This window comes from Spermophilus citellus (genome assembly GCF_964194105.1).
Source record: "Spermophilus citellus genome assembly, chromosome: 6".
NCBI classification, from domain to species: Eukaryota; Metazoa; Chordata; class Mammalia; order Rodentia; family Sciuridae; genus Spermophilus; species Spermophilus citellus.
Genome location: NC_138187.1, coordinates 113,433,873 through 113,459,435, shown reverse-complemented (window position 1 = coordinate 113,459,435; position 25,563 = coordinate 113,433,873). Strand labels below are relative to the sequence as shown.

The following is a 25,563-nucleotide window of genomic DNA, read 5'->3' as shown; positions in this document are numbered from 1 at the left end:
TTCATTGAATAGATTGTTTATTCCTTTGGTTTGGAGCTCTGTGCCTTCCTGTATCCCAATGACTCTTAAGTTTGGTCTTTTAATGTTATCCCATATTTCTTGGATGTTCTGCTCATGGTTTCTTAGCAGTCTTGCTGAGCTGTCTATGTTCTTTTCAAGTTGAAATACTTTGTCTTCATTGTCTGATGTTCTATCTTCTAAGTGATCTACTCTGCTGGTAGTATTCTCAATTGAGTTTTTAAGTTGCTTTATTGCTTCCTGCATTTCTAGGATTTCTATTTGTTTGTTTTTTATTACCTCTATCTCCCTGTGTAATTGATCTTTTACTTCCTGGATTTGTTTATGTAATTCCTTGTCAAAGTGATCTTTCATTGTCTGATTTTGCTGTCTCATGTCTTCCTTGAGACTCCAGATCATCTGAAGCATGTATACCCTGAACTCTTTATCTGACATTCCATCTGTTGCAGGTATTACCTCTTCTAAAGTTGAGTTGACCTGCATTGCTTGTGGTCCTTTCTTTCCTTGTCTTTTCATACTGCTCGCGTTTCTTTCTGCTTGGTGAAACTGTTGTGTTTTTGAAATTTTCCCCCTATTTATTTATATTGCTCTTGTATAGTTGGAAAATCTCCCTTGCAGGGCGGGTAGTGGCTGTGCTCCTCCTCTAATTAGGGTGATCTGTCTACCACGCTGGTCAGTCGCAGGTCTGCCCACCCTGCGGGCGTGGGTGGCAGCTCTGCTCTGCCCGCACTCCAATTGTGGTGACGTAACTACCACGCCCTCGGGTCGTTGGTCCTGATCCGGATGTGGGCGGTGGCTCTGCTCGGCCCCTACTCCAATTGGTGTGACGTGTCTACCACGCTGGCAGGCCTCTAGGCCTGTTCCACCGGTGGGTCGCAGGTCTGCCTACCTTGCGGGCTCGGGCGGCAGTTCTGCTCAGCCCCCACTCCCAATGGGGGTACCTGACTGCCTCTCCAACAGGTCGCTGGGCCTTTTCCGGACACGGGCGGCGGCTCTGCTCCACCCCCACTCCAACCAGTGTGACGTGACTGCCTCGGTGCTATGTGTCCACTACGCTGGCAGGCTACCGGGCCTGTCCTGCCAGTGGGTCGCAGGTCTGCCTACCTTGCAGGCTCAGACGGCGGCTCTGCACAGCCCCTACTCCAAATGGGGTGACTTGGCTACCTCGCCGTCGGGTCGCTGGTCCTGTTCTAGGCGTGGGCGGCTACTCTCTTCAGCCCCAGCTGCAGTTGGGTGTCGTGATACCACGCCGGCGGGTCACTTGGCCTGCTCTGGGCGCAGGCGGCAGCTCCACTCTGCCCCCCTGGCCCCCACAGCACCCAGCAGGACCCGGACCGAGAAGCAGTCACTGCAGGTTCCCCAACCCTGGGCCAAAGCAGCTTCGGGAGCCAGAACCTGGTCTCTCCGATCCCGGCTCATGCTCTGCTAGGAGCAGGCTCCAAGGAGCGACCCCCGCGGGTTCCCCTGCCCCAGGCCAAAGCAGCTCCGGGAGCCAGAGCCTGGCCGCTCCAAGCTCTCCGAGCTCGGTGCACACTCCCCTGGGAGCAGGCTCAAAGATGCAGTCCCCACGGGCTCCCCAGCCCCGGGCCAAAACTGTTCCGGGAGTCAGAACCCAGCCGCCCCAAGCTCAGCGCATGCTCCACTTGGAGCTGGCCTCAACACGCAGTCTCCGCAGGTTCCCCAGCCCTGGGCCAAAGCAGCCCCGGGAACCAGAATCCGGCCGCTCAGAGCCCGGCGCACGCCTTGCCAGGAGCGAGCCCCTAAGAGTATTCTCCACTGGTTCTCCAGCCCCGAGCCTGAGCGATCTGTCTGCGAGACGCAGGCAAATACCAGCCTGAAATCACCTGTTCCGTAGCTGAATGAGCTGAGATCAGTAGAAAACAGGGATGATTACATCAGCTCTCCAAGATGGTGGCTGCTGTCCTCCTCCGTGGTCCGACCGGTGTTGAGAACCGAACTGGACCGCTTCTCTCCTCTGTCTCAAAGCCGGAACTCAGCACTAAGCACGGCCATTGCACCACTGGCAGGAGCCCCCAGAATCCGCATTGCTGCACCCCTGCTCCGGCACCTTGCTGCTTCCCAGCGTGCGCCACAGACTCCAGCTGCGGGGCAATCCGCCAATCAGGCAATGCGACCCTCCGTGCGGAGAAATCGCCCACGTCCGAGCCCCCGCAGCCGAACCTCACGTGATGGAAATCCATCCACTAGATTCTGGAGCACCTCAATTTCACTGGAAATTCCCAACAAGATAGCCTTCAGCTGTTTCACCTCGTCTTTCTCCCATACAGTGACGCGGCACACTGGGGTGATGCACTCCCTTCGCCGCCATCTTCCCCGTCCTGAATCTAAGAGTCTTAAATGTAATTTAAATAGGCATCAATCCACATAACAATTTTGTAGCTCAAGATCTTTGCCTTTTGTCAGAATGCCAAAATTCACATTTTTAAAAAATCTACATTTTTTCAAAGTCTGCATGTATTATATTATGTATATATACTATATTATATATCCCTTCATACAGCTCCTGCTGTTTTGCATTTAAGAGTAAATTTTGAAAATCAATTCGTATTAATATATATAACTTCTGCATTTATAGTGGTGGCTTAGCATCACTTTGCATGGTTAATTGCACATACCATAATTTAGTTGTTTTAGTTTAGATATACTCCCTAGTATTTATCTCCAAGAAAATCTTTAAAGGAACTATAGTCACAGTGCTATTATCACACTTAAGAAATTTATAATATAATTAATATATTAATTAAATGATCTCATTTCAATTTTTTAATATTTATTTTTTAGTTTTAGGTGGACACAATATCTTTATTTTACTTTCATGTGGCGCTGAGAATCAAACCCAGTGCCTCATGCATGCTAGGCAAACGCGCTACCACTTGAGCCACATCCCCAGTCCCCTCATTTCAATTTTTTAAAAAAATTTTTGAATCAGAATATTAATGAGGTCAACACATTGCATTTGTCTGATTTTTTTTTAAGGGAAGTCTTACAGATTTCCTTTCAGATTTTTTTTCCTCCTTGCATTTTATTTATTAAGGAACCTACACCTGGTATAGTGGTACATGCCTGTAATCCCAGATACTCCACAGGCTGAGGCAAGAGGATCACAAGTTGGAGGCCAGCCTGGTAATGTAGCAAGACCCTTTCTAAAATAAACAAATAAATTAATAATAATAATAATAATAATAATAATAATAATAAAGTCTGGGATGTAGCTCAATGGTAGAGCACTTTAGTACTTTCCTAGCATGTGTGAGGCCCTGGACTCCATCCCCAGGTCTGCAAAACCAAAACCTAGGACTTTGTCGTATAGTTTCTCATATGATATGTTTTGCTGAATGCATCCGGGTGGTGTACTTTCACATGTTCCTCTATCCTTATTTTCTGTAGGTTAGCAGTTTGATCCAGGGATTTGACCAATTTATGTTGTGATATGGTGTGTGTGTGTGTGTGTGTGTGTGTGTGTGTGTTCTTTCATTAGGAGGCAATCATGTCTGGTTATATTTCTATTTGCACTCTTTCTTTTTTTGAACAGAAATGGTAATTGATTTTGAAAGGAAATATTCCCTCTTTCAAGAAGAGGTTGGGGTTATTATATAACTTGTTACACACACATGCAAGGCTGAACAATCATATTGTAAATGAAATGGTTACATTACAGTCACAAATTCCACATTATTTTCCCCTCCCACAAGATTTTTTTTTAAATTGGTGTTTAATTGTCATCCATTCCACATTTTCCATGGATATGTCAGTTTCAAAAGGCAGTTTAAATGGTATAATAGAAAATATACTATTAAAAATTAAAACTTGGGCTGGGGATATAGCATGTACAAGGCCCTGGGTTCAGTCCCCAGCACCACAAAACAAAAATAATAAAACTTTGATGGGCCCAGCGGTGCACACCTGTAATCCCAGCCTCTTGCCTGAGGCTCAGGCAAGAGGATCTGAGTTCAAAGCCAGCCTCAGCAAAAGCAAGGCACTAAGCAACTCAGTGAGACCCTGTCTCTGAATAAAACACAAAATAGGACCGGGGATGTGGCTCAGTGGTTGAGTGCCCCTGAGTTCAATCCCTGGTACAAAAAAATAAAAATAAAATAAAACTTGGCCTGACGGAGTGGCATATGCCCAGGGGGCCACGTGTCACGAGATGATTTCGAGTGGGTCTACATCCATGAGCCCCACGTTGACTGGCGCCAGCAGATCCTGGGTGATGACCAACTGGCTCCCCTTTTTAGGCAAGATCGCCAGGGATTCCTGGAGCCCATTACCTGTGGGTTCCCGGTATGTCCCTCCGCTGCTCGGTTTCCCGTTCTTAGAAGCGTGCGGAGGGACCCAGCTGAGACTGGTTTCACGCGGGTCCCCTGCCTCCAGCTGGAAGATCCTGTGCCCTCGGGCGGGCACAGTAGCTACTGCCCCCTCCCGAAAGGCGAAGCCTAGCTGCCAGCGTGTGGGGCTCAGGACCTGATCCTGGGGTGACGATGGGGGATCCCGGGATTCCCTAGAACCCCGCTTACATGGTCCAATGCAGCAGGCATTCCTGCTGAGGAACCGAAACCCGATAGTGTGACTAGGAGTTTGAAGGACAGGAAGGGTCCTAGACAAAAGGGATAAATTTATACACACTTTTCATCTATCCCTATTTTGTGGATGAAAAAACTGAACTGTGGAAGACTTGGCCAAATAGGCAAGATATGCAATTTAGCTGATCTCCTAACTACTAATTTAGGCCTTTTAGATCAGACTTTCTAGATTATTTGGGGGTTCTAGGTAACAGAGATTTCTTTCATCACAGGCAGCCTGCTTTTGATGATATGCGAAGCACTGGGTTGAGTACCTTGCAAACATTACCCAATTAAATCTTCCCTCCTAGTAATTTGAATAGGTCAGCATTTTAAAAGATGAGATAAGAACAAACAAATTAATGCTAAAAGAAGGATTCTAATCTGGTGTAGATTTCCTCCAAATAATATGTTTTTAATTTCGTTATTTCTTTAACAATTGAAGAAACTATTGAATAGAACACTGAGTATGAGGAATTCTCTCTCATAAACCCTATTTCCATAGTTTTTTCTTTTCAACATCCCTTTGCTGGGTAAGAAAAAACAACCTCTACATTTTGCAGGAGTAAAGTTAGAAAATTTGTGTTTCCACAAATAAGCGTTAGTAGATCCCATTGAAATAGATTTTAACAATTGGATCACTAAATTGGGTAGGTTAACCTTTACAGTTGCTTTTTAAAGGCAGCGGTTAATCAGTATTGGGTTCTTAAATTCTTCTCTTTCTTAATTAAATCATATATTTTTGCAAATCACACATACTTAATTTGAAAATGCATATATTAAATTTTATCTATATGTTATGTACATGTTGTATAGGAACTATCTGAAGTCCATCCTTGTAAAAGTTGACTCTCATATAGAAATTTAGCCATCTATTCAAATAGTCAGGAAATAAAGAAGCAAGAGGGTGCTAATTTTTGCTTATCTCAACACTGAACCTTTTTATTCCCCCAAAATTATTTTCATTGAACAATTTCAGTTAGAAAGTTAAAAGGAATACTATTTCTCAATGAAGATATAACATTTTCCAAGTAGGTGTAAGTAATGCTCAGCATTTCATTTCAGGGGTGTAAGATAAGAATCTAAAGATTTGTTTATGTTGTGTTTAAATGATGAGACATTTTTGAAATTTCTGTCCTATTTTTTAGGGGCATGGATAGAGAAGCTTGATAGAACATAGATGCGCTGTTTAGCAATCAACATCTGTGTACTTTAACTTTACATTTAGAGTTCATGTTATAAGTCATTTAAGGCCCCACCTGCAGTCTGGCTCCCAGTTGTTCATGAACAAAGCAGATAGAGAGGAACTTCAACAGGCTCAGTCAAGGTTCCCTCCTGGTTATACATTACAAGTGAAGGAGCTGGGGGTAAAACTCATGGCTCCAGCAGCTGCCCTGCCCTTGGGCACCCACTGGCATGGAAGTGGTAGAGAGGAACAACACAGTTCCTGCTGCTGCTCCTCCAACTTATTTCCCACTGCCATTCCATACCTGCATCTCGTCCAGCCCTGCATTGCTCTCAAGGCTGGTTGTGAGTGCCAAAGAGGGGGTGCTCTGGTTCCTACCACTGCCTCTTCATGCGCATTTGGGCTCAAACTTCAAAGTGGTTGAAGGAAAAGTACTTCAGGCCCCTTATTACTGCTAGGGCTGTCAGTGCCACAGTCCCTTGCTCCTGGTAGGCTAACATCAACAGTGCAGGAGGAAGCCCCTGTTGTCTGATAGGAGCCATGACTCCTATGCAGGAATAAGCACAGAGTGAGCAGCCCACACCCATGCTGTTACACCACACTTATCTGAATTTGCAGAGTATCCCCACTGTTATGTGGCCACCAGAGACAGTGGGTTTCTTTGATGCTGCCACCGTATATATTGTACCCAAAGTCATTAATCACAAGAAAAGAAATCATAGATTGACTCCATTAGGGTGCCCAGCTGGAAATAAAGCCAATATTGCATAATAAGAAATGACAGCTCAATGCATGTCTTCAGGAGAAAGCCCAAGAAGATCACCCTACAAAATTGGGGATACCTGAAACACCAGATGCAAAAATCTTGACATAGGAACATAAAAAATATGAAAAAAATAAGGTAATGTGATGCATTCAAAATAACATAGTATTCTAGCAACAGATTTTAAGGAGATCAATAAGAATGAAACGCCTGGTAAAGAATTTAAAAGAATGGAGGGCTGGGGGTGTGGCTCAATGGTAGAGCGCTTGCCTAGCATGTGTGAGGCACTGGGTTCAATCCTCAGCACCACATTAAAAATAAATAAACAAAGTGAAGGTATTGTGTCCGTCTGCAACTAAAAAATAAATCTTAAAAAAAAAAAAAGAATTGGTGGCTGGGATTATAGCTCAGTGGTTGAGCTCTTGCCTAGCATGTGTCAAGGCACTGGGTTCGATCCTCAGTACCATATATAAATAAATAAGTAATAAATAATAAAGGTACATTTACAACTAAAATATTTTTTTAAAAAAGAATTTAAAAGAATGGAGCTGGCACACACGGTGGCACACACCTGTAATTGTAGCTACTTAGGAGGCAGAGGCAAGAGGATTGCAAGTTCAAGGCCAGATTACGCAATTTAGTGAGACCTTGTCTCAAAATAGAAAGAGCTGGGGGTATAGCTCAGTGGTAGACCACCACTGGGTTCCCACAAAAAGAAAAAAAAAAGGATATGAAAAAGCTCAATGAGAGTCAAGAGAATACAGATAAGCAATTAAATGAAATTGGGAAGAAAATTCAGGATATGAGTCTCTCAACAAAGAGAGATTCTAAAAAAAAAAAAAATCAAACACAAATCTTGGAAATGAAAAGCTCAGTAAGGTCAAATTTTAAAATACAGCTGAAAGCCTCAACAACAGATGAGATCAAATGAAAGAATATCTGAACTTGAAGGCAGGTCTTTTGAAATGTCCCAGTCAGATAGACGAAAGAAAAGGAAAAGAAAAGAAGAGGGGCCCCTGAGTGAGCAGTGCAGGCAGTGACTGTCTTCCCTTCCTTCTAATTGCTGGTTGAGTAAGAACTGGAAACAAGATGTAACTTGCTGGTGGCAGTGCCATGAGGACATTCCCACATACAATTCAACGCCCAGGAATCAGACGACATATATTTGCATCTCTGGTTTTGCCATTTCTTAGTTGACTTGACTTTCACTGAATGTTTCTTCATCAGTAAAATTGAGGTGTGGTTTTGTTTTGTTTTGTTTTTTGCTATCTGTGGAAACTTTGTAATTCATTTTTCCTCGCTGCAATATTAAGAATTATACCAAATTGAAAAGTTATGAGTGAGTATACTAAAAAAGGAAAAGGAAGACTTTACACCCTTCTCATTCTTCAGATTCCTCTGGAATAAGCAGAATTGCAGATGGGTTCAGTGGATTTTATCTGATCATTGTTACAGTGTCTGCTCTATGTATGAGACAGCCAGACTTAAAGTATTTTGACAATAAAGATGATGATTCTGATACCAATGACTTGCCAAAATTTGCAGATGGAATCAAGGCCAGAAACAGAAATCAGAGCTAGCCGGTTCCCAGTCCTATACTTAGAATGATAGACCACACTGCCTTTTCTACAGAAAAATCTGCTGATATAGAAATTTGTGACAAAGAGTGTGACTCACCCAAATCAATTAACCAGCAAACTCAAGAGGAGAGTTCTATACAAGTTCACAACACTGAAGATGTCCCCATTCCTGTAGAAGTACATGCAATTTTTGAGGATTATGACATAGAGACAGAAAACAATTCTTTAGAGAGCTTCCAAGACTAAACGGATGAAGAACCACCAGCTAAACTTTGTAAAATTCTTGACAAGAGCCAAGCTCTGAATGTGACTGCCCAGCAGAAATGGACTTCACTGAGAGCTAATAGTTGTGGTCTCTATAAATGTGAACTTTGTGAATTCAATAGTAAACATTTTTCTGATTTAAAGCAGCATTTGATACTGAAGCATAAACATACTGATTCAAATGTGTGTCAAATATGCAAGGAAAGCTTTCTCTACCAACATGCTTCTGATCAAACATGCCAAACTACAAGAGGATCCCTACATTTGTAAATACTGCAATTATAGGACAGTAATTTTTGAGAACCTCTGCCAACACATTGCAGACACTCACTTTAGTGATCACCTGTATTGGTGTGAGCAGTGTGACATGCAGTTCTCCTCAAACAGTGAACTCTACCTGAATTTCCAGGAATATAGCTGTGATGAACAGTACTTGTGTACTTTTTCCATGAACATGAAACAAATGATCCAGAAGATTTACATAGCCATGTGGTAAATGAGCATGCATGTAAATTAATAGAACGAAGCGATAAATTCTCCAGAACAATGGAGAACATGGACAATATAGCCTCTTAAGCAAAATTACCTTTGACAAATGTAAAAACTTATTTGCATGTCAAGTATGTGGTTTTCGGAGTAGACTTAATACAAATGTTAACAGGCATGTTGCTACTGAACATACTAAAACATTTCCTCATGTTTGTGATGACTATGGAAAGGGCTTTTCAAGTATGCTTGAATATTGCAAGCATTTAAATTCACATCTATCCAAAGGGATTTATTTTGTCAATATTGCAAATATTTAACAGAATAGATCAAAAAAATCTTAAAATTCATCTAGATTTCAAGCATTCGGCTGACTTACCTCATACATATAGTGACTGCTTGATGAAGTTTGGAAATGAAAAGAATTAATATGTCACCTTCCAGTCCATGTAACAGCTTAATTTTGACTTTTGTAATGTTTTTGTAAAATAATAAATTCAACTTTTTTTAGATGTTAAAAAGAAAAAGAAAAAAAGGATGAAGAGAACATTCAAGACCTCTGAGACACCATTAAATGAACAAACATTTCGGAATACCAAGAGGTGAGGAGAAAAAGTTATGAGCATAGAAAAATCTATTCAATGAAATAAAAGAATGGATTACCTAGTCAATGAAAACTGTCCCAACCTTGGGAAAGATATGGATATCCAAATTCAGGAAGCTTATAGAACTCCAAGTAGACATGACCAGAAAAGATCTCCATCATGGTGTATGATCATCCAATTGTCAAAAGTACAAGAGAAAGAAAGCATTTTCAAATCTGTAAGAGAATGTACCCAGTCACATTTAAGGGGATCCCCATTAGACCAAAAGAAGATTTCTCTGCAGAAAACCTTGAAGGTCAGGAGGAAATAGAATGATATATTCCAAGTCCTGAAAGAAAATAACTCACAACCAAGATTACTATACCTAGCAAGGCTTTCAGATATGAGGAAGAAATAAAGACTTCCCAAGACAAGCAAAATCCAAGGGAATTCATGGCTGCCAGATCAACTTTACAAAAGATGTTTAAGGGAGTCCTACATCCAGAAGTGAAAGATAACTATCATCATGAAAGCATATAAAAATCATAAATCCCTCTAGAATAGTAGATACTGAAAAAAACTAGAAAAAAATCAAACATCACAATAGTAAACCATTAAATCACAAAGATGAACAAAAGAGTAAAAGAACAAAAAAAGTTCAAAACAATCAGAAGAAAATGACAGGATTAAGTCCTTATTATTGAATAACATTAAATGTAAATAGACTAAATTATCCAGTTAAAAGATGTAGATTAGGGGCTGGAGTTGTGGCTCAGTGGTAGAGCGCTTGCCTCGTATGGGTGAGGCACTGGGTTCAATTCCCAGCATCACATATAAATAAGGAAATAAAATAAAGGTCCATCAACAACTAAAAAAATGATGTAGATTGGTTGAAAGGATTACAAACAAACAAAACAAAACGTTCTACCTATAACAAACTCATATTACCAATAAATATTCAAACTGAAAGTGAGTGGATGAAAAATAATAAAAAGGAAATAAAAACCTAAAACAGAAAGCTGTAGTTATATCTGACAAAAGAGACTTGGGAGGTGGCAGGGGAACAGTTACTGGAGATTAAATCCAGGGGCATTTAACCACTTAGTCACATCCACAACCCTTTTTATATTTTATTTTGAGACAGGGTCTCACTACGTTGCTCAAGGCCTTGCTAATTTGCTAAAGCTGGCTTTGAACTCACAATCCTCCTGCCTTGGCCTCCCCAGCTGCTGGGATTACAGATGTACACTACTGCACCTGGCTGCAAAAGAGACTTTTAAGATAAAAACTAAGAGACAAAAAGGGTGCCATGTAATGATAAAGGGATCAATTCAACAAGAAGATACAATGATTATAATTTATATGCACCTAATGTCAGAGCACCCAATTTTATAAAACAAACACTATTAGCTTCAAAGGGAGAGAAAGGCTCCAGTACAATAAAAGTGATGGGCTTCAAAACCTCACTTTCATCAATGGACAGATTATCCAGACAAAAATTCAACAAAGAAACATCAGTGTTAGCCATATATGGTGGCACATGCATGTAATCCCAGCTGCTCAGGAGGCTGAGGCAGGAGGATTGCAAGTTCAAGACCAGCTTCAACAATTTAGCAAGACGCTGTCTCAAAATATAAAATAAAAAGGGGTAGGGATGTAGCTCATTGGTTAAGCATGCCCCTGGGTTCAAGTCCCAATATACAAAAAAAAAAAAAAATTAAAGAAAGAAACACCAGAGTTAAACTATACTATAGATTGAATGGACTTTACATTTCCAGAACATTTCCAACAGTTGCAGATTATACATTCTCTTCATTAACACATGGAACTTTCTTTAGAATAGACCATATATTAGGCCACAAAACAAATCTTTGAAAAATTCAAAAAATTTTGATATCATATCTTATATCTTTTCTGATCACAATGGAATAAAACTAGAAGTCAGCGACAAAAGAAATTTTGGAAACTTTACAAATACCAGAGACTGAACAAAACAATTTTAAACAAATTATATGTTATCAAAAAAAGTCAGAAGGGAAATTTAAGAATTTCTTGAATAAAATGAAAACACAATATGCCAAACTTGTGATACAGCAAAAGCAATACTAAGAAGGAATCGGATAGCAATAAGAGCCTACATTTTTAAAAAACTGATTTCAAATAACCTAATGATGCACCTTAAGAACTTTAGAAAAGCAAGAACAAATCAAATCCAAAACTAGTAGAAGGAAAGAAATAACAAAAATGAGAGCAAAAATAAACAAAATAGAGCCTAACAAAATAGAATACTAAAGATCAATGGAAGGTTGAGGGATATAACTCAGTAGTAAGATGGCTATGCAAGCCTCAGGTTAGAATCTTTGTACTCTCAAAAAAAAAAAAAATCACTGGAACAAAAAGTTTATATATTGAAAGGTGACAAAACGTTAGCTAAACTAACCAAGAAACAGACAAGACCCAAATAAATAAACAGAAATGAAACAGGAGACATAGCTGCCACAGTCTGGCTGGGCACAATTCAGGAGCCACTTGTCAAAAGAAACGAAATTTATTTTTAGAACACACGCCAAACCACACAGCTCTTCAGGAAAACCTTCAGAGCCCAACTGCCACCACCAGCTTCCCACAAGCCTCTCAACCTCCCCCACTCCTCCTGCTCTTGAGGCCCATTGGCTGGGTGGCATGGAGGGAGCCAAAAAAAGTCCCCCAATGAGCAGCTCCATAATCTGAAAGGGCGGGGAAACAACCCAATGAGCATCACCGCAGAGGAGCCAATCAGTTGGCAGCTAGTAGTTTGCTGGCAGCTGGTAGTTTGCTGGCAGCTGGAAGTTTGCTGGCAGCTGGAAGTTTGCTGGGGCCGCTTTGGCTGTGGCTCTCAACACATCGCAGCTGATACCACAGAAATGCACAGGATCATTAAGGATTACTATGAAAAACTATATACTAACAAACTGGAAACCTAGAAGAAATTGATAAATTTCTGGACACATGTGATCTAGCAAATTGAATAAGGATATAAAAGACCTGGATAGACCAATTACAAGTAATGAGATTGAATCAGTAACATAAAGTCTCCCACAGAGAAAAACCTCAGTATCAGATGACATCACGTCATTTTACTAAACTTCTAAAAAAGAACTAATGCCAATTTTTAAAAACTATTTCAAAGAATTGAAAAGGAAGGAACCCTTCCAAACTCATTCTGTAAGGCCAGCATTACCCTATTATGAAAACAAGAAAAGGATACAACCAAAACAAAATAAAACTGGAGACCAATATCCCTAATGAACATAGATATAAAACTCTCAACAAAACTAAATCCTAGGGAGTCTAATTCAATATGCATCAAAAAGATCATTCACAGGCTGGGGATATAGCTCAGTTGATAGAGTGCTTGCCTGGCATGCATAAGGCTCTGGGTATAATCCCCAGCACCACACACACACACACACACACACACACAAAAAAAAAAAAAAAAAAGAAGATCACCATGATTGAGATGATTTCATCCTAGTAATGAAAAGGTGGTTTGACATATGCAAATCAGTAAACACAATGCATCACATCAACAGAATGAAGGACAAAAAAAAAAAAAAAAAAAAAAAACCAAGAGTATCCCAACAGAGGCAGAGAAAGCATTTGATAAAATTCAGCATCCCTTCATGATAAAAGGCCTAAACAAATGAGGTATAGAAGATTCAGACCTTAACATAATAAGGGAATATATGACAAACACATAGTCTTTGTCGTATTGAATGGGGGAAAGCTAAAAAAAATTTCCTTTAAGATCAGAAACAAGATAAGAGTGTTACTGTCACTGCTCTTGTTCAATAAAGTACTAAAAAAATTAGTCAAAAACAAGCAAGGAAAAGAAATACAATATAAACAAATAAGAAGGGTAGAAGTCAAATTATTCCTGTTTGCCAATGGTAGGATTCTATACATAGAACAGCCTAAAGACTCCGAAGACTGTTAGAACCCATCAACAAATGCAGTAAAGTAGCAGGATACAAAATCATATTTTAAAAAATCAGGAGTTGGGAGCTGGGGTTGTGGCTTAGTGGTAGAGCACTTGCTTACCACGTGTGAGGCACTGAGTTCAATCCTCAGCACCATATAAAATAAATAAATAAAATAAAGGTATTCAGATTGGAGTGAGATGAAATCTTAAAATAGTTTTGATTTGCATTTCTCTAATTTCTAGAGATGTTCAACATTTATATTTGTTGATTGATTTTATATTTTCTTCTGAGAAGTGTCTGTTCAGTTCCCTAGCCTATTTATTGATTGGGTTATTATTATTATTTTTTGGTGTTAAGTTTTTTGGGTTCTTTGTATATTCTGGAAATTAGTGCTCTATCTGATTTGTGTGTAGTAAAGATGTTCTCCCACTACGTGGGCACTCTCTTCACATTATTGATCATTTCTTTTGCTGAGAAGAAGCTTTTTAGTTTGAATCCATCCCATTTATTGATTCTTTTTTTTTTCATCTCACTCTAGTCCGAATGACAATTATCAAGAATATAAGAAACAATAAGTGTTGGTGAGGATTCGGGGAAAAAGGGACACTCATACATGGTTGGTGGCACTGCAAATTGGTACTCTAGAAAGCAGTATGGAGATTCCTTAGAACACTTAGAATGGAACCACCGTTTGACCCAGTTATCCTGCTCCTTATGTATAATTGCTCCTCAGTCTATACCCACAGGACTTAAAATCAGCATACTATAGTGACACATAGTATGTGACACAGCCACATCAATATTTATAGCAGCTCAATTCACAATATCTTAACTGTGGAATCAACCTAGATGTCCTTCAATAGATGAATGGATAAAGAAACTGTTGTATATATACACAATGGAATATTACTCAGCATTAAAACAGAATAAAATTATGGCATTAGCAGGTAAATGGAGAATATCATGCTTAAGCAAAGTAAGCCAATTCCCCAAAACTAAAGGCTGAATGTTCTCTCTGATAAGTAAATACTGATCCATAATGGAGGGTGGGGGCAAGGGAAGAATGGAAGAACTTTGGATTGGATAAAGGGGAGGAAGAGGAGGGAGCATGTGGGTAGGAAAGATAATGGAATGAGAAGGACATTATTACTCTAGGTACATGTACAATTGCACAAATGGTGCGACTCTACATTGTGTATAACCAGAGAAATGAAAAGTTGTGTTCCATTTGTGTACAATGAAACAAATGCATTCTGCTGTCATGTATAACTAATTAAACAAACAAATTTTTAAAAATATTAAATAAAAATAAAAGTATTGTGTCCATCTACAACTAAAAACTTTTTTTAAAATCAGGAGCTTTTTAGCTGGGTGTGATGGCTCATGAGTATAGTGGCTGGAGGCTCTAAAGTCTGAGACAGGAGGATCAAGAACAGCTTGGGCAACATAACAAAAAAAAAATCAAGAGCTTTTTTATATACCAACAATGAATTTGATAAGAAAGAAAATATGAAAGCAATTCTATTCACCTTGCTATAAAAAGTTAAATACTTAGTAATAAACTTAACCAGGGAAATAAAAGACCTCAAAAGTGAAAATTACAAAACACTGATGTAAGAAATTGAAGAAGATACCAAAAAAAAAACAAAAACAAAAAGGAAAAAAACCTAAAATGAGACACCATCTTACCTGTTAGACTTGCTATTCTTGCTACTATAAAATATATATATATATGCTATTCTTTTAAAAAAAATGCTGGCAAGGATGTGGAAAAAAAGAAAATCTTATACACTGCTGTCGAGATTGTAAATTAGTACAGGTATTATGGAGGATAGTATGGAGATGCCTTAAAGAACTAAAACTAGATCTAGCGTAGGATCCACCTATCTCACTGAGTATATATCCAAAGGAAATGAAATCAGCATACCAAAGAGATACCTGTACACCATGATTATTATGACATTATTCACAATAGCTAAGATATAGAATTAATTTAAATTCCCATCAACAGATGAATGAATAAAGAAAATGTGGAATGTATGCACAATAGAATATTCTTCAGCCACATTTAAGAAAGAATCTGTGCCATTTGTATAAAATGGATGGAATTGGAGAATTAGGTTAAGTGAAATAGGTAGCTGTAGAAAGAGAAGTGTGGGGTATGTGTAAGTATACACGTGTGTGTATGTGTATATATTTTAGTTTACTTATGTTTTTCAATGAAACATCAAAACTAGGGCTGGGGATGTGGCTCAAGCAGTAGCACGCTCGCCTGGCATGCGTGCGGCCCGGGTTCGATCCTCAGCACCACATACAAAGATGTTGTGTCTGCCGAGAACTGAAAAATAAATATTAAGATTCTCTCTCTCTCTCTCTCTCTCTCTCTCTCTCTCTCTCTCTCTCTCTCTCTCTCTCTGTCCTCTCTCTCTTAAAAAAAAAGAAATATCAAAACTACCACTCAGAACCATTAGATTTATACTTTTAATTTGTCTACACTTAATTAATTCTTAGGTTGTGAGAATGTTTAGGTATACCTTTCATGCTTTGTTTTTGTTTCCCCTCATTACATGTCTTAGTCCATGCATAGGTAATTACGAGTTTTTTTAAAATAATCTACACGACACTATGTAGAATATGGTTAAGCACTTCTTTTTATTGTTTGTAGTAGTTTCATACATTGATATCTCATGTACATTGTCTCTTTTTGCTCAAGGATAGAGGTGTCACTTAAAAGACACTCAAGAACATTTTGTAAATGAATAAACTAATCATATGCCTTCATTATACCACACAGTGCCTCACATACTGTAGGACTCAATAAATACTTACTGACTGATAAATTGGTATTATTACATCCTTGTATCATTTGAAAATACTGAGCTGCTGTGCTTTCTGAAGAAAGACTGAAAGTTCATTTTGTTTTGCAATGGCTAAAAACGTCAGCAGTAAACTAGGATGGGAGGGGAAAAACAACTCAAAGGGCATTTGTTTGATAATAGTAAGGGCTAGGGACTAGACCATTATTAGTGGGTAAAAGAAGAATAAATCATAAGAGGGCTGGGGATGTGACTCAGTGGTAGAGTGCTTGCCTGGCATGTAGGTGTGAGGCCCTGAGTTCAATTCCCCAGTAACCACCCCCCCAAAAAAATGAATCACAATACTTACTGCTATACTTTCACAGAGAAATAGTATGTTTTTAACAGCCTTATTGAAATATAAGTCACATATAAAGTTCACCTACTTAAAGTTTACAATTTGCTGGGTTTTAGTATAGTCACAGAATTTTTAGAGTATCACCATCATCTAATTTTATTTATACTTTTTCCACCTTTTTGTTGATTCTTTTTAGTTAAACATAACATTAGGCTTTATTGTGATATAATTATAAAAGCATGGAATATAATTTGCTCTAATTTCAGTCCCCAGTATGTCCTTTTCCCCTCCCTCTATTCTCTTCTAGGAGGTAGGTTTTCTCTATTTTGCACAGGTTGTCCCTGAACTCCTGGCTGAAGTGATCCTCCTGCTTCAGTCTTCAAAGCAGGTGGGAATTATGGCATGCACCACAGCACCTGGCCAAAATGTGTTCTTAAACAATTGATTTGCATTTTAATTCTCTTCCACTGAATTTTAGAACATTTGTTATCTTAAAAAAAAAAAATTCTGAACCCGTTAGCAGTTCTCATATCCCTCTACTACCACTTGCCAGTCTTAGGCAACAACAAACCTACTTTCTCTCTATGGATTTGCCTATTGGGGACATATAAACAAAATCATACAATATGTAGTCTAAGTTTCATTCGTGTTCTAGTATGTGTCAGGATGTCATCCATTTTGTGGTTAAATATTAATTCTTTTGTATGGCTGGACACATTTCACTTATTCTACAGACATTTGGGTTGTTTGCTCTCTGGGGCTACTATGAACATACATGTGGAAGGTATTGAATGGATGTATGTTCTCATTTTTCTTGGGTAGGTATCTAGGAGTGGAATTACTGAGCAATTGGTAATTCTATGCTTAGAATTTTAAAGAACTGCCAAATTATGTTCCAAAGCAGCTATATTTCCAATTTTTAATTTTTGTTGTAGTGCTGGATCAAAGCCAAGGCCTTGTGCTAGAGAAGTGCTCTACTACTGACATTTAACCCCAATCCAGCTGCACCATTTTACATTCTTACTGGCAATTAGGAAGGTTCCAGTTTCTCCCCATCCTTGTTATTGCTTGTCTTCTTTTTATTATAGCCATTCTAATGGGTGTGAAACTGAATCTGTGGTTTCAATTTCTGTTTTCCTAATGACTAATGATGTTAAATATCTTTCATGTGACTATGGACCATGTATATGGCTTTTATGGAGAAATGTCATTTGGATACTTTGCATGTTTTTAAACTGGTTTATTAATTGTAAAATTTTAAGACTACTTTGTATATTCTGGACACAATTCCCTTGTGAGATAAATGATCATTCAAACACAATCTCTTATTCTGTGGATTGTATTTTCAGTTTTAGGATGTATGTGTTTATGTTTGTGTGTGTGTGTGTGTGGGGGGGGTACTGGGGATTGAATCCAAGGATACTCTACCATTTGGTTATATCTCCAGCCCGTTCTTATTTCAATTTTTTTTTTTTTTTTTGTGTGTGTAGTGTATACCAGGGATTGAACTCAGGGGCACTCAACCACTGAGCCACATCTTCTGATAGACCCAACCTGATCTTTTCTTAAAATTGGGAGCCATCTCACCACAAAGCCATGAAAAGATAATTTCGGCTTTACTATAAATTACTGCAAATTCTGAACCTGCTTGGAATGACTGCCCGTGCCTTGAACTCACCCATGCCAGGCTCTCTGATCAGACAGCAGCCCTCTCTGAAACTTTAGTGACGCCTCACAAATCTTGGCCTTTCTTGGCCAGATAACGACCCCCTCTGAGGCTCTAATGACCTTCATAAATTCTGATGTTGGGGCCAGCAAAAATGTAAACTACCATTAGTGTTGTGCTCCTCAGAGTTCTGTTATCTGTAACCCCTCTTTGTGTAACTTTCTGGGCTATAAAGCTAGGCTGCAGGAAAGCTGTAGCTGCTGTCTTGTTCCCGAGGTTTTGGGTGGGAGAGGCAGCCCGGCCGGTCGAAATAATAAGCTTGCTTTAATTTGATTTTAATTGGAGTCAGTGGTCTTTTCTTGCATCCTGGTCTAACACTTCAGCCCTACTTTGTATTTTATTTAGAGACAGGGTCTCACTGAGTTGCTTAGTGTCTCTTTTTTGCTGAGGCTGGCTTTGAACTTGCGATCCTCCTGCCTCAGCCTCCAGAGCTGCTGGGATTACAAGCATGCACCACCATGCCTGGCCTTATTTTAAATTTTGAGATAGGCCCTCTCTAAGTTGCCCTGGCTGGACTCAAACTTGGAATCCCCCTGCCTCAGCCTCCTGAGTAGCTGGGATTACAGGTGTGTGCCACCCACTACACCCAGCTGGCCCCATTCTTTAAAATTCTTTACTGGGCATTTCAACCTTATTGATTTCTTTGGAATCTGTTGCTAGAAAACTGTATTATTTTGGAGACATTATATTACCTGATACCTGACTCTCTTCACTTTTTTGATGGTATCATTTACAACAGAAGAGATTTTGATACACTTTATCTACTTTTCTATTTCATCACTTGTGTTTTTGATATAATATATAAGAAACCATGAAAGCAATGAAGATGTATTTCAATGTTTTCTTTAGAGATTTATAGCTTTCTTCAGTTTAGGTCTATGATTCATTTTGAGTAATTGTTTCATATGATCTAAGGAAGACACCCAACTTCATTCTCTTGCAATGTTCATAACCAGTTGTTCCAGCATCATTTGCTGAAAAGATTGTTCTTTCTCCACTTCATTATAATGGCTTCCTTGTACTACTGATTTTTATATACTGTTATTGCTTGTGAAATTTCACTACAGAATTGCTTGGGGTGATTTGTCTGAGAGAACTATAAAAATATAAGTTTCATAGTCTTAAAAATACCTGTAGAATATATATTGTGTTCTATCCTTTGTCACATGTGTTGATTTAATCATGTTTTACATAAGATAAATATGCTGGAGATATAACCAAAGGTAAGACATGTTTTAATACATTAGAATGTAGCACTTCTATATTTGGGGGCTAATTTTTCTTGCATGAATATCAAGTTGTGATGTCATAGTATTTTACAAACTTTACTATCAGAATACAATCCTTCCCTGTAGTAGGTAAACATTTGGTAAAGTCTTGAATAGAGGGAATATTATCATTTGGAGATGAAAAAGCCTAGTTAATGTGTTAATTATAATTCATTAGTAACTAGGTACTTTTCTACATTCCTGATTTTTTTTTTCTTACAGCAAAGTATCCAGAGATAAAATCTTTGATGAAATCTTTCCAACTTGATATGGATTATAATTATAATGGTTCTCACCCAGCTGGTTGCATTTTACTTAGTAAAAGACTTGGATTGGAAATGGGTCATATTTTGGGCCTACGTCTTTGGCAGCTGCATTAACCACTCAATGACTCTGGCTATTCATGAGATTTCCCACAATTTTGCCTTTGGCCACCACAAGGCACTGTGGAATCGCTGGTTTGGAATGTTTGCCAATCTTCCTATTGGGGTTCCATATTCGATTTCCTTTAAGAGGTATCACATGGATCATCATCAATATCTTGGAGCTAACGGCATTGATGTGGATATTCCTACTGATTTTGAGAGCTGGTTCTTCTGTACCACTTTCAGAAAGTTTCTATGGGTTATTCTTCAGCCTCTCTTTTATGCTTTTCGACCTCTGCTCATCAACCCCAAACCAATTTCTCATCTGGAAATTACCAATACTGTGGCCCAGATCATTTTTGACATTATAGTTTACTACGTTTTGGAAATTAAATCTTTAGTCTACATGTTGGCAGCATCCCTGCTTGGTCTGGGTTTGCACCCGATTTATGGACATTTCATAGCTGAACATTACATGTTCTTAAAGGGGCATGAAACTTACTCATATTACGGGCCTCTGAATTCACTCACCTTTAATGTGGGTTACCACAATGAACACCATGACTTCCCCAATGTTCCTGGAAAAATCCTCCCACCATCAAATCCAAAAAGGATTTGATGCATATTTTGATTTCTGATGGGTATATAAGAAAATTAGTTTTGACTGACTCATTTTAAAGAATCTAGTATATTTTGTCAGTTTAAACTACTGGTCTACAAAAAAGAAAAAAGGGGAGTTGGGCTGGTATGTAGCTCAGTGGCAGAGCACTTCCCTAGCATGTGTGAGACCCTAGGTTCAATCCACACTACTGCAAAGATAAACAAATAAAAAGTAAAAACATAAATCCTGTGTCTGGGGCTGGGGTTGTGGCTCACTGGCAGAGAGCTTGCCTAGCATGTGTGAGGCACTGGATTCGATCCTCAGCACCACATATAAATAAATAAAATAAATATCCATTGACAACTAAAAAGAAAAAATATTTTAAAAAATCCTGTGTTTGAGCTGGGCATAGTGGCACACTATGTAATTCCAGAGGCTTGGGAGGCTGAGGCAGGAGGATTACAAGTTCAAAGCCAGCCTCAGCAATGGTGAGGCACTAAGTAACTCAGTGAGACCCTGTCTCTAAATGAAATACAAAATAAGGCTGGAGATGTGGCTCAGTGGTTGAGTGTCCCTGAGTTCAATCCCTAGTACACAAACCCCCCAAAAAATCCTGGGTCTGCCAGCCTAATTTTTTTTTAACATTTGTTAGTTAGTCACAATATCTTTGTTTTATTTATCTTTTTTTTTAATGTGGTGCTAAGGGTTGAACCCAGTGCCCCACGCATGCGAGGCAAGCGCCAACCACTGAGCTACAACCCCAGTCCTGCCAGCCTAATTTTGCAAAGGCTTCACTCTCATGGATCCTTAAAATTCATGGTACAAAAGTGTTGAAGGTTATATTAAATCTGTTGTCTGGTAAAATGATTCAGAAAAACTCCGCAAAGTAGGCACAGTTCATGGAACCTTCATTGCTATTAATCCTATATGCTTTGCTAAGAGTTATATATTGGTTTATGATAAAGTACAGAAACTTGTCCGGCATGGTTGCATGTGCCTATAATCCCAGCAGCTCAGGAGGCCGAGGCAGGAGAATCTGAGTTTAAAGCCAGCCTCAACAACTTAGCGAGGTCCTAAGCAACTCAGGGAGACTCTATCTCTAAATAAAATAATAAAAAGGGTTGGGGATGTGGCTCAGTGGTTGAGAGCCCCTGAATTAAAACCCCAGTACCAAAGGAAAAACAAAAGTACAGCTATTCTGCATAATTGATCTGCAAAATTAATCGACAGCAGTTTCCAATACCATAAATTTCCCTAGGCAGAGACTATCTCTTTACCTTGACAACAAACTTAGTATATTGTACTTTTACTGTAATGGTGTTTGTTGTGCTTTTTTGGAGAATGCTGTTAGGAATACATGTTGAAATATTTAGGGGTGAAATATTAGAGGTAAGTTGTCACATAATGTCTGCAATTTACCTTCAAAAGATTTAGAAAGGAGAAAAAGTGTGTGTGTTTATTATAAATGATATAGTATACATAGAAAGAAAGCATGTCACCGGGTTAATCATTAGTAAAATGGGTGAGGGCATATGAGTTCATTATACTATTCTTTAAACTTTTCAGTAGGTTTTATATTTTCAGAATAAAAATGGGAAAAAACAGCACACTACTGTCTGAAATGATGATGCTAGCTCCCAGCTACTGGTTATCATATTGCCCTGAAGTGAAAATGTAGCCTTTGTTTGCCTCGTCTGTGACTGGAGAAGTGAATTTTTTATCATTTTTTCAGGGGATATGGGTTAAAGAGAAGGCCAGTAACCCTTAAAACAAAACAAAACTTTTCCATTATAAACCACATACTCTTACTTGTAATTTTCTGGAACATTCCCAATAACGAAAACTTATTTCCATCCACATCACTTGGCTTAAGTTCCATGGTACATCAATGAAGACTTCTCCCGCTCTTCCATGGTCTCTTATTACTTTGTTAGTATATAACAAACAGTGGTAAAGTTGCTAGTTCTGCCTTTCCAGATCTTTCTGTGCAATGTTTCAAGGAACATCTTGTTTTGTTTCCTCAGTTACTCCCCTATGTTTATTGTATAGTTAAATTATAGTAGTCACCTTGTATATAGCTATTACATCATTAATAGATACACATAATAAAGTGGTTTCTTAACAGGTGTACTGAATTATAGCTCATATAAAATCTACCCATTAATAGTATATAATTCAGTGGGTTTTAGCATATGCAGAGTTACACAAATATTACTTATCAATTGTGGAACATTTTTATCACTGTATTTCATTTAATATACTCATTTTTAAAGTTAATTTTTTGCTTATTTTTACTGAGCATTGCTATTCACAAAACATTCTAAGTGTTTATCTTCCCATTTTCTCACAATTTTGTGACATACAGAAATATCAGGAATTTATTATCAATGTTTAAATTCTATACATGACAGATAAATTCCTTAGGGTTTCTAACTCTTAGTATTTATTGATTTTTCACTTCATGTCTTTGAAATACCTACAGACTATCAAATTTTAATTTTCATTATGATCACAGAACCACAGTATGATTTTAGTGTAAAGGGGTATCTCGACTAGTGTTTATTCAGGGTCTAAACTGTTACTGTCATTTTACATTTTTGGAAAAATGGTATCTTTCTGTTCTCGCAGTTAAACTGATCACTTATGGCTTTGACATAAGTTCACTATGGATTATGATCAAAGTGTTCTTATATGTGTGGACTGTAGATCATCCTTATTTATAAAAGAATTTTAGGAAGTTTGGAAGGAATAGGATCAAAGTTACCTCCCCTTGGAGGGGGATTTGATATTTCATCCTTTTCTGTTTGTGTCAGACATTCACCAATCATCCTTGATAGGCCCTAGTGAAACACTTGCTATCATCTTGCTGTATTTTGTCCCTTCCAGGTGAGGAAAATAGCAGCTGAATACTATGACAACCTCCCCCAGTACAATTCCTCGGTGAGAGTACTGTACAAAAGGGAAGGAGGTACTGGAGTAAATATCCCCACAGCCAAAGGGATTCCTCTCTGAAGCTTTAAAATAGCTGACAAAGTGGAATTTTTGCGTTATTAAACTGAAGATCAGTGATGCTGAGAAGCTATCATGACACAATTTCAAACTAGGATCTTCTATTGTTAAGAAACGAAACTGGGGCTGGGGATGTATCTCAGTGATGGAGCACTTGCCTGCAGCATGCCTGAGGCCCTGGGTTCAGTCCCTGCCAAAAAGAGACAATAGAAGCAGCAGCAGCAGCTACTCAGGCTTCAACAGGCAGCCCTACCCCTTCATGCTCAGCTTTACTCACTCACTGTATTGTCGTACCTGGAGGATCTTCACCCATTTCTGTCATTTGTAAACATATCATAAAGAGTATTTCTAGTATGTTATTTTCACTATAAAGTTTTACTTTATTAAAACATCTAATGAACTGAGCTATTAATCACAGTATATTAGTATTTGTTGCATTTTTGTATTTCAGTGTCTTTATAATATGGTTACCTGGGTATTAGGGGAAACTTTCTTTAAAATTTCACTCCAGAGATATTATACCCCAATTGATTCAAATGTATGAATTGCCAAGATCATTGTAATGTCATGTGTAGCTAATAAAAAAAAAATCACCCCAAAAAGAAAAAAGCAATAATTTCAGAAAGGCCCAAGTTAATATAGTATAAAAGATTGAGATGGAAATGTCTTAAGCAATAAGATGAGCTACTTATTTTTTTATTGATTTTTTAAAAATGACAGCAGAATGCATTACAATTACATTACAATGTATGCAGCACAATTTTCATATCTCTCTATATAAAGTATGTTGAAACTAATTCGTGTCTTCATACATGTACTTTGGATAATGATGTCTATCATATTCCACCATCCTTGCTAATCCCCTTCTCCATCCCTTTCCCTCCCACCCCTCTGCTCTGTCTAGAATTCATATATTCCTTTCTGCTCCCCCTCCCTACCCCACTATGAGTCAGCTTCCTTATATCAGAGAAAACATTTGGCATTTGTTTTTTGGGGATTGGCTAACTTCACTTAGCATTATCTTCTCCAATGCCATCCATTTACCTGAAAATGCCATGATTTTATTCTCTTTTATTGCTGAGTAAAATTCCATTGTGTATTATGCCACACTTTTTTTAATCCATTCATCTACTGAAGGACCTGAACAGACACTTCTCAGAAAAGGATATACAATCAATCAACAAATATATGAAAAAATGCTCATCATCTCTAGCAATTAGAGAAATGCAAATCAAAACCACTCTAAGATATCATCTCACTCCAGTCAGAATGGCAGCTATTATGAAGACAAACAATAATAAATGTTGGCGAGGATGCGGGGAAAAAGGCACACTTATACATTGCTGGTGGGACTGCAAATTGGTGCAGCCAATATGGAAAGCAGTATGGAGATTCCTTGGAAATCTGGGAATGGAACCACCATTTTACCCAGCTATCCCACTCTTCGGTCTATACCCAAAGGACTTAAAAACAGCATACTACAGGGACACAGTCACATCAAGGTTTATAGCAGCACAATTCACAATAGCTAAACTGTGGAGCCAACCTAGATGAGCTACTTATTTTATTTAATTTTTTTTTGAGAGAGAATTTTAATATTTGTTTTTTTTTAGTTCTCGGCGGACACAACATCTTTGTTTGTATGTGGTGCTGAGGATCGAACCCGGGCCGCACGCATGCCAGGCGAGCGCACTACCGCTTGAGCCACATCCCCAGCCCCCTTATCTTATTTTTTTAAAGAGAGAGAGAGAGAGAGAGAGAGAGAGAGAGAGAGAGAGAGAGAGAGAGAGAGATAGATTTAATATTTATTTTTTAGTTTTCGACGGACACCATCTTTGTTTGTATGTGGTGCTGAGGATCGAACCGGGGCCGCATGCATGCCAGGCGAGCGTGCTACCGCTTGAGCCACATTCCCAGACCCATGAGCTACTTATTTTAAAATTTCCCTGTTGTACATGAGACCTAAGTTAGATTCTGCTGAATTCTGTACAGTCTAACTCATGAATAAAGTACTTACT

At 38.6% G+C, this 25,563-nt stretch overlaps 2 pseudogenes across 2 annotated transcripts in view; both read left to right on the top strand.

Annotated features, from left to right (window-relative positions):
• The window catches only part of LOC308652282 (sphingolipid delta(4)-desaturase DES1-like), a 57,682-nt pseudogene extending 34,134 nt beyond the window's left edge, over nt 1–23,548 (top strand). Inside the window, exons 2-4 of the transcript in view lie at nt 4,169–4,246; nt 19,793–20,533; nt 23,423–23,548. The product of the transcript in view is annotated as a sphingolipid delta(4)-desaturase DES1-like (transcript). The remainder of the gene's footprint in view (nt 1–4,168; nt 4,247–19,792; nt 20,534–23,422) is intronic.
• Nucleotides 8,017–9,338, top strand: LOC308652284 (zinc finger protein 639-like; annotated as a pseudogene). Its single transcript has one exon. The product of its transcript is annotated as a zinc finger protein 639-like (transcript).
• Nucleotides 23,549–25,563: the final 2,015 nt, after the last annotated feature.